The 10,110-nt window shown below is 44.0% G+C and overlaps 1 pseudogene; it reads left to right on the forward strand.

Moving 5' to 3' along the window:
• LOC140203708 (methylmalonyl-CoA epimerase, mitochondrial pseudogene) overlaps positions 1-9,538 on the forward strand; it is a 29,559-nt pseudogene extending 20,021 nt beyond the window's left edge.
• Positions 9,539-10,110: the final 572 nt, after the last annotated feature.

The following is a 10,110-nucleotide window of genomic DNA, read 5'->3' on the forward strand; positions in this document are numbered from 1 at the left end:
CAGCCAGTTGCCGGGATCAGGTTCTTCAGCAACAGATGGACTAATGTTTACACAAGCCTGCATTTTGTATCTCAGAAAACATCTCACCTCATGTTATTTGGAAATGGTCTCTGGTTTAGCAGGTTATTGGTTGGCTCTGCATTGTGTCCACCTTCAGTTGCCTCACTCCAGCCATGCCAGAGTAAAACCACTTCACAAAACAATTCACAAAATGGATGTTGCAAGAACAGACTCACAAAATGGTGGCCTGTATCCTTTCTGACACATGACGCGTACAAAGAGATTTGTTTCGTCTACATGATTCATTCCTGTCAGCGCTGTTTTGAATTTTAGTTTGCTTAATGGCCAACATATCTGGCACCTTGTTAAAGGTTTTAGTGAAGCTGATGTAGACAACATCAATCACACTGTGCTCATCAATACATGTTGTTACTTCTAAAACACTCAATCAAATTATTCACATTGGATTTCTCATAGAGAAAATCATGTTTTGATTAATTGCTTCCTTTCCAACTGTAGATTTATCAGGCCCCTATGGACATCTTCCAATAATTTTCCTATTACTGATTTTAGACTCACAAGTCTGTACTTGACTGGCTTTCATCTGTCTGTCTCTCCTTCATCAGTCAGGATCCTGATGAAGGGTTTCAGTTCAAAATATTGACTGTTCATTCCTCCTTATAGATGCTGCCTGACCATCTGATTTCCTACAGCATTTTGTATTTGCTCCTCTAGAATCTCTTGTGTTTAAGCTATCATATTTGTTGTCTTCTGATCATCTGGCACACCAGTAATTCTTTCTTGTTCCCCCAACCCCCCACTCCCATCAGGCAGAACATAGAAAAACTTGAAAACATGTACCAACAGATATAGAAAAACTTGAAAACATGTACCCACTGTTACAAAACTGTTCAATGTCTTTTAATCTGAAGATGAACTTGATCTCTCAATCAACATCAAAACTAAAACCATTTTTCTCACTGCTCTGCACTTTGTCTACGGCAGTAACACTATGTTCTGTATTCTGTCTTTCTTTTTATACTGCCTCAATATACTTATATTTGAAATGATCTGTTTGGGTGGCTTATAAAACAAAAACTCATGATATCTCAGTACAACAATCAATTGCCAATTATCTTAGTGCAGCAGGAACAAGGCAGTTATTGTGGATGTCTCCGTTCAGTATCCATGTCCTACCTGAGCAGAGGAAGGAGGTGATGGCATTAACTATAAGGGGAAGTTGGACAAACTTGTATTATTTTCTCTGGAGCTTCAGAGGGGAGATCTGATAAAAACTTATGTAATGAGAGGCATAGATAGGGTAGATAGAATCTATTTTCTTAGGGAAGAAATGTCAAATACAGAGGGCATAGCTTTAAGATGAAAGGAGTAAAATTTAAAGGGGACGCATGGGGAGAACAGTTTTTTAAGAAACAGAGCGGTGGCTGCCCTGAACCTCCAGTGCTGGTAATAAAAACAGATATGATAGTGGAATTCAATAGACTTTTAAATCGGCATGTTGATATACAGGGTATGAAGGAATGTAGACGATGTTCAGGAAGATGAGATTAATTTGGATTGCCATCATGCTCAGCACAGACATCATGGACACTACAGCTTGTTCCTGTGCTATACTGTTATATGTTCTAAGGGCTCGTGCTGATGCCAAAGTTACTTTAGGTGAGGAAATTCAGTTCTACATATTAACCCTTCCGGAGTTTCTATTATAAAGCTACCATTTGAGGTAAAATTACCACCAAAATTGTTCCTGACACTGTGAATCAGAGGCCACAGTGTCTCTTATATTGTTTATGCAATCAGATGTTATATAATTACAGGAGTATGGGGAATAGAACCCTTCAGTTACTGCAGGAAATAAACACATGGCAACAAGCTAAACTCAGTATGCCCTTGAGCAGAGGTAATCGTTTACTTAAATCTGTGAGTAGGTGAACATGGACAGCAGCCAGTTAAAGGCAATGCTCAAAAGCTGAAAACCTGAAAGTGTGACAGAGCTTTGTCAGATCTAATAATGAATCAATATTATGCCAGATTATTAGTCAACTTTACTGCAGCACAAACTCCACTTCATCAACTACTAAAGATGAGTCATGGCGGTGGGAAGGACTGGAAAATGGAAAACCTTAACAGTGAGTCACTTTTGCTGCATTATGTCAAAGTCAAGCTACCTGACATATAAGTAGTATGATCAATAAACAACTTACTCACAACAGCACCACAAACAAACAGCATTAGATTAGATTCAACCTTATCGTCACTGAGCTGAGTACAGATACAAAACCAATGAAGTGCAGTTAGCACCTGACCAGAAATGCAAAGAATAATGTTATTTACAAAATAGCTGCGAATAAAAAGTAAGTGCTACAGCACACAAATATAAAAGTACTGAGACAGTACAATATGGATGCAATACTGCTTAGCGCTGTGATGTGAGGTTCAGCAGTGTCACAGCCTCAGGAAAGAAGCTCTTCCTGTGCCTGCTGGTGCGGGAGCGGAGGCTCCTGTAGCACCTACCGGATGGGAGGAGAGTAAAAAGTCCATGGTTAGGGTCCATGGTTAACTTGACTATGGATTTAGAACCATGTACAGGAATGCAGTCATAGATGAAAAGGGAGTACAAAAGAGGGCTCAGCACACAGCCTTGAGGCACACTGGTATTCACGGTGAGAGTGGAGGAGGAGAGGTTGTCTAACTTAATTAGGTACACAAGAATAACAGAAACACAGAATAAGCATAAATTATAGCAGTTGGACACAACTGAGGGCATTTAAGAGTCAACCACATTGCTGGTGGGTCTTATAGGCCAGACCAGATAACGATGGTAGGATTCCTCCCCTAAAGGATATTAACCAGATGGTTTTTATGATTTTTTATGATTTTTACAATCATCAAACTTTTTTATTACATTCAAATTCACCATCTGCCCTGGTGGGATTCGAACTCATGTTTGCAACATATAACTGGGTCTCTGGATCCAGTGGTAATTACCACTACACCAAATCTCCCCGTACTGTGGGCATACCTACAACTTAGGGACTGCGGTGGTTCAAGAAAGCAGCTCATCACCACCTTCTCAAGGGCAACTAGGGGTGGGCAATAAATGCTGGCTTAGCTGGCGATGCCCACTTCTCATAAATGAATAAAAAAAACATAAATTATACAAAAATGTTACAAGAAAAAAAACACAATTAGAACAAAAGAATAGCACAAAGTGAATTTTGGTGCCAAGTGATCAAAGTTTTCATACTGATGTAATGCTGTAGCGATAAGGGTTGCCCCAGTTGATTCAAGAAGCAAATTGTTAAAGACTGATTCAAGCTGTTCTTGAAGCTGATGTTACTGATGATCTGAAATTCCTTTATGATACACCTAATTGTGGAATGACTGGCCATGTCACAGCCAGCCAAACTCCAGCAAGCTGCTATCTAAATAATGGTAAACAAGTAAACTAAAAATTGATCTAAATCTCTACCCCAGTCAAAAAGTATTCAATAAAACCAAATGCTAATGTCTGAGCCATGCATCTGTTTTCTATCTATGAACTGAAATAATATTAAAGATGCTGTCCATTCAGATACAAACAGGATGCAGAAGGAATGTAACCATCAGTTCTCTTGAAAATTGTGGCGTGACTGTAAACCATAAGTCAACAGGAAAGCTCATTATCTGGATTTATTCCAACAACCTGTGAAAGAGGGAACATCAGAATTATTACCAAGGGAAACTAAATGAACAAATTTTCAAAATGTGATGAAAGACTTCCCATCAAGATGTCTTCGGTGAAAAATGCTAAACATCAAACAGAAAGAAGTTCCTTTGGTCACCTAATTACCTTTAACCTCACAACAAATAAAAAGGGGGAAATGGGAAATGAGTCAATAATTTTTTCATTCTTGTGATTTCTATATTATAAAGTAAAGATACAGTGCAAACTTGGGAAGATATTTCCCAAAAACCACATGGAGTTTTTTGCTTACATGCCACAGAGACTGACCAAATCTGACAAAAGGTTACCATCAGTTAGAAAAGGGGACATAGTTCGATATGTCCCCTTTAATCACCACTGAGAATACACCATTTATTGACCATATTTTCAGTCTGTGGTTCTGGAATGGCAGCATCAAGAACACTAAGGAAGGTTATTTTGCTATCTGAACATTACAATAATACTGCGATAGAGCAAATGTACAAAATGCTTTGGTGACTACCTTGGCCAGACGGTCTTCAGAAATTTAAGATTAAATTTATACTCTATAGGTAGTAGAAAATGATGGCATTGTTACTGGAGTGGAAATAACTAGAACTATTTAAAAAGACTTGATTTTATGGCAAGTATATAAACGTGTGTTAAGTGACTCATTCTGACACAAGTCCAAATAAGACTACGCAAATGTTTCATAATGATGCCATGAGCTGTTTACTAATTAAGGTTACATGGAACTGATTGGAGATGCTGAAGAAAAAATCAAAACCAGGGAGGAATTCTGAGAACATAGGATATGTTGACTGTAAAGGCAATGCTCAGAGTGTTAGTCTGTTTTTCCTGACATAGACAAAATATACTTATCCAATTAAAACATAATATGTCAGCATTGCAGAAAATTAGCTCTGCAAACGTCAATACTGATGACCATTCTAGCAGGTTATTATGAAATATCTGTGAACAACTTTTTGATTTTAATCAATAGCCACTTGAAATGCTTAAAGTAAAGCACGTGGAGGAATTCAGTACCAGGGAATGCACAGAGAGGAACTGAAATCCACCTTTACCATAAGTGTTCTCCCACAAGAGGTTACATACAGTATAGTTTGGTTCAGGTTGAACAAAGTATGATGAATAGTGGATTAAAAATGCTATTTCATTTCTCATCACTCAGCTTCAAATGGGGAAGTAGAAAGATCAGTTCACATGATGAAGGAGTCATTAAAGAAATGTGTGTTGGAAGGTTGATCAGATATCACTAACATTTTGCTATATTTTTCCAAATATAGAGAAAAATTCTACACTCTACAATTAACTATTTTCCTTGCACAATATAATGACAATGCGTTTAAAGGAAAGTAATTGAGATTTCTTTTACCCTTGAATGGGCCTATCTGGTCCCTAATTATCCTCTTGCTTTTAATGTATGTATAGAATGCCTTAGGATTCTCATTAATACTGCTAGCCAAGGACTTTCTGTGTACCTTCCTGCCCTTTCCAATTACCACCTTGAGTTCTTCTCTCAAACAAGAGAAAATCTGCGGATGCTGGAACCCCAAACAACACACACAAAATGCTGGAGGAACTCAGCAGGCCAGGCAGCATCTATGGAAAAGAGTACAGTCGACATTTCGGGCCAAGGCCCTTCAGTAGGACTGGAGAAAATAAAGATGAGGGTTAGAGTTAACAGGTGGGGGAGGGGAGGGAGAAACATAAGATGATAGGTGAAACCAGAAGGGGGAGGGGTGAAGTAAAGAGCTGGGAAGTTGATTGGTAAAGAGATACAGGGCTGGAGAAGAGGGAACCTAATAGGAGAGGACAGAAGGTCATGGAAGAAAGAAAAGGGAGGAGGAGCACCAGTAGGAGGCGATGGACAGGCAAGGAGCTAAGGTGAGAGAGGGAAAAGGGGATGGAGAATGGTGAAGGAGAGGGGGAGGGGGGGCCATTACCAGAAGTTCGAGAAATCGATGTTCATGCCATCAGGTTGGAGGCTACTCAGACGAAATATAAGGTGTCGTTCCTCCAACCTGAGTGTGGCCTCATTGCGATAGTAGAGGAGGCCATAGATTGACGTATCGGAATGGGAATGGGAAGTGGAATTAAAATGGATGGCCACTATGAGATTCCGCTTTCTCTGGTGAATGGAGTGTAGGAGCTTGGCGAAGAGATCTCCCAATCTACGTCGGATCTCACTGATATACAAAAGACCGCACTGGGGGCACCGGATATAGCACCCAGTGTCACCTCACCTGGAAGGACTATTTGGGGCTTCGAATGGTGCTGAGGGAGAAGGTGTAGGGGCAGGAATAGCACTTGTTCCGCTTGCAAGGATAAGTACCAGGAGGGAGATCATTGGGGAAGGTCGAATGGACAAGGGAGTCATGTAGGGAGTGACCCCTACAGAAAGCAGAAAGTGGGGCAGGGGGAATGGTGTGCTTGGTGGTGGGATCCCATTGGAGATGGCGGAAGTTGTGAAAGAATTAAGTGCTGGACGCGGAGGCTGGTGAAGTGATAGTTGAGGACAAGAGGAACCCTATCCCTGGTAGGGTAGTGGGAGGATGGGATGAGAGCAGACATGTGTGAAATGAAAGAGATGCAGTTGAGGGCAGGTTGATGATGGAAGAAGGGAAGCCTCTTTCTGTGAAGAAGGAGAACATCTCCTTTGATCTGGAATGAAAAGCCTCATTTTGCGAGCAGATGTGGTGGAGACGGAGGAATTGAGAGAAGGGGATAGAGTTTTTACAAGTAGGTGTGATAGTGGGTCTAGGTAAGTATTTGGTCAAGGAGCTGGAGGGCCACAGAGATCGCAGAGGGGGAACAGCGAGAGAGGGTTTCACTGAACTCCTGTCGAAGGGAAGATTTAAACTTCTGCAGGGTAGGCATCCCTAGAAGAGACTTTGCAGTGTAGTAATCAAATCACCATTGCCTCCCTCTGGCACTTCCCTCCCCCTTTTCTTTCTTCCAAGGCCTTCTGGTCTCTCCTGTTAAACTCCTTCTTCTCCAGCCCTGTATCTCTTTCACCAATCAACTTCCAGCTCTTTACTTCATCCCTCCTCCCAGTTTCACGTATCACCTTGTGCTTCTCCCTCCCTCCCCCCCCCCCACCTTTTAACTCTACTCCTCATCTTTTTTCTCCAGTCCTGCTGAAGGGTTTTGGCCCGAAACATTGACTGTATTCTTTTCCATAGATGCTGCCTGGACAGCTGAGTTCCTCCAGCATTTTGTGTGTGTGTTGCTTGAGTTCTTTTCTGGCTCCTTTATGATCCTCAAGGGTTCTGCTTGGTTTTAACTTCCTAAAATTGCATATGTTTCCTTTTTAATCTTGACTAAATTCACACCTCTCTTGACATCCCACTAACATTACTGGAACATACTCTCGGTTTAGTTCGTCTTCAAGCACTTTTCATAGATGAAGACCTGAACAAACCAGCTGTTCACAATTAACTCTTCCTATAGTTCCTGACTATTGTGTGGAATTTCCCCTTCTCCAATTTGATACTCACCCACAAGATCCATTCTTATCAATGTTCATCTTAAAGCTAAGGTGCTTTGGTCACTGCTTCCCAACTGTTCTCCCAATGAAAGGCCAGTCACTTGGCCAGGATCATTACCCAAAATCAAGTCCAGGCTGGCCCCTCCTCATGTTAGATTATCAACATATTGATTTAAGAAGCCCTCCTGGATGTACCTAACAAATTCTGCCCCATTTAAACCTTTAGCGTTTACGCATTTGAAGTCACTCACTACAATAACCCTGTTACTTTCATCCTTTTCCCGAATCTGTCAGCATATCTGTTCCTCAATGGTTCTGCGGCTATGGGGTGTCTGCAGTATAATCCACTGCACAATTCATATTTTTGAGCTCTACCCACATAGACTCAGTGGAAAACTCTCCCATTATGTCCCTTCTCAGCACAACTGTGATATTGTCCCTGATAAGCAGTGCATCCTCACTTCGCCGCCCCACCCCACCTTTTACTTCCCTCTCTATCTTTTCTTAAACATCAAAACCCTGGAACATTAAGCACCCATTCTTATCCACCTTTCAACCAAGTCTCTTGTAAAGTCCACAACATGCACTGATCCATGCTCTAAGTTCATCACCTTTACCCATAATAATCCTGGCATTTAAATGCACACATTTCAAACTATCCATCCCATCTTATCTCTTACTTTGCTCCTGCCTGTTTTTACTGGCCCTGACATCTTCCTTCCTCTCCACCCCTCCACCTTCTGACATAGTGCTCTGGCTCTCATCCCCCTGCCAAACTAGTTTAAACACTCACGAGTAGCACCAGCAAACGTCCCAGCCCGGAAATTGATATTCCCCCAGTCTGATGCAAACTGTCCCTCTTGTAAGGGTCATCCCTGCCCCAGAAGTACCTGAAACCAGTTCCTTAGCCACTTATTGATCTGTATTATTATCTTTTTCCTGTCCTGACTAGCACAGGTCATCAGGAGTAATCCACGGTACAGTATTCTCGTTTCCTGTAAGATTTGTTCTTCTTCAGCCCTTTACCTTACCCGCGTATCGCCTCCCAGCTTCTCACTTCACCCCCCTACCCCACCCACTTACTTTCCCCTTAGCAGGGCTTCACTTACCACATTCTAGATTGTACTCCTTCCCTCCTTTTTATACTGGCTTCTTCCCCCTTTCTTGCCAGTCCTGATGAAATTGCCCCTTTATTCTTTTCCATAGATACTGCCTGATCTCCTGATTTCCTCCAGCGTTTTGTATGTGCAGCAGACAAGTGTTGCTGAAGATTCTGGTGCCAACTTAGCATCCCCACAATGCTCGCAAAACAGCAGAGAACACAACAAGCAATAAAACAACAGCAGCAAAACAAGCCCCTGTACTCACTCCCACGCTCTCACACATAAGGAGAGTCCTTCAACTCCAGAACCGGCCTCCGGGCCTCCAGTCACAAGAATTAAGGCTTCGACCATCGGGCTTCAACACCCAGTCTTCTGATTGACCTTCAGGCTTTGTTCTTCAGCACTGACCCCTGGACTAGCCAACGATGGACCCTGAGCTCCAGGCTTGACCTTTGGATGCTCTGATTCACCAGCCTTCATGCCTCCGGGATCCCACTGAGATATCCCAACATCTAAAGATCCAAGAATTGTATTTTTTTCCAGATCCATAACAAGGTGACCAAAGCTAAACACAATCCTCCAAGTGCATCCTGACCACTGTCCTATGTGGACAGGATATTCTGTGGCTCCTAAAGGGATACTGAAGAGATGTTTGCCTCCATGATGCCAGGATCCAAGATGAGTATTTACTGCTGGAATGTAGATGATTGAAGAGAGATATAATTGAAAACTATCAAATATTGAAATATAGAGTGAATGTATGTTGGCACGTGGCCAAGTGGTTAAGGCGTTCGTCTAGTGATTTGAAGGTCGCCAGTTCGAGCCTTGGCTGAGGCAGCGTGTTGTGTCCTTGAGCAAGGCACTTAACCACATCTGCCGGAGATGGAGCGGGCCCGTGCCTTTTACCGGGAGGCGCTGGGCGGCCGGGTGGGCGAGCCGGTGGCTCTGCCTGAGCACGGCGTCAGCGCGGCCTTCATGGAGCTGGGCAACATCAAGTTGGAACTGCTGGAGCCGCTGGGCGAGCACAGCCCGATCCTCGGCTTCCTCCGCAAGAACCCTGGCGGCGGCATCCACCACATTTGCCTGGAGGTGGACCACATGGCCACCGTCCTTCAGCAGGTGCGTACCCTGATGCTGCCTCCTGGTGAGGCCGAGGCCGGGCCCCGGCCCTGGGCCGCCCGCTGCCACCGCACCGTCGGCGGCCTGCAGCCAGTGTGAGGCGGCGGCGGGTGGAGGGGGCGAGGCCTGAGGCCTGGAGCTGGCCTGCCGCTCGTCGCGACCGCCGCCGCCCGCCCCCACCGCCTGGTACGGCCAGCGCGGCGGCGAGCTGTGAGCCCACTTCCATAGGCCAGTAACCAAGGTGATCATCCCAGCGGCGGAGCAGGCGGAAGAGGAGACATCTCCCAACAGCTGCAAAGGCGGATGAGGATGCCCAACAATGGGTAGGGAGGCTTGCGAGCAGGCCGCAAGAACTGCCGTAGACCCACAACACTCAGGGCTTGTCTACCTAGCGTGTGAAGCCTGGATTCGGCGGACTGCGCGGAAGAAACCATCAATGGTTCAACGGGCAGAAAGGCGATTCTCAGCAATGTGTGGTGGAGCGCTAAGAGGGCACAGTGAGACACACAGAACACTGCTGGCCATCCACTGCATCCTGACCTATCTCCAGCCATCTCGACTATGTCTTGCCACTGGGTCCAGATAGGCCGGGACGAGAGAGTGAGGCTGACGACCTGCACAACTCTCCCTCACTTTAATCCAAGTCAAGCACAAGTCATGACCTCACACCC

Source organism: Mobula birostris, chromosome 10 (assembly GCF_030028105.1).
Source record: "Mobula birostris isolate sMobBir1 chromosome 10, sMobBir1.hap1, whole genome shotgun sequence".
Classification (NCBI taxonomy): domain Eukaryota; kingdom Metazoa; phylum Chordata; class Chondrichthyes; order Myliobatiformes; family Myliobatidae; genus Mobula; species Mobula birostris.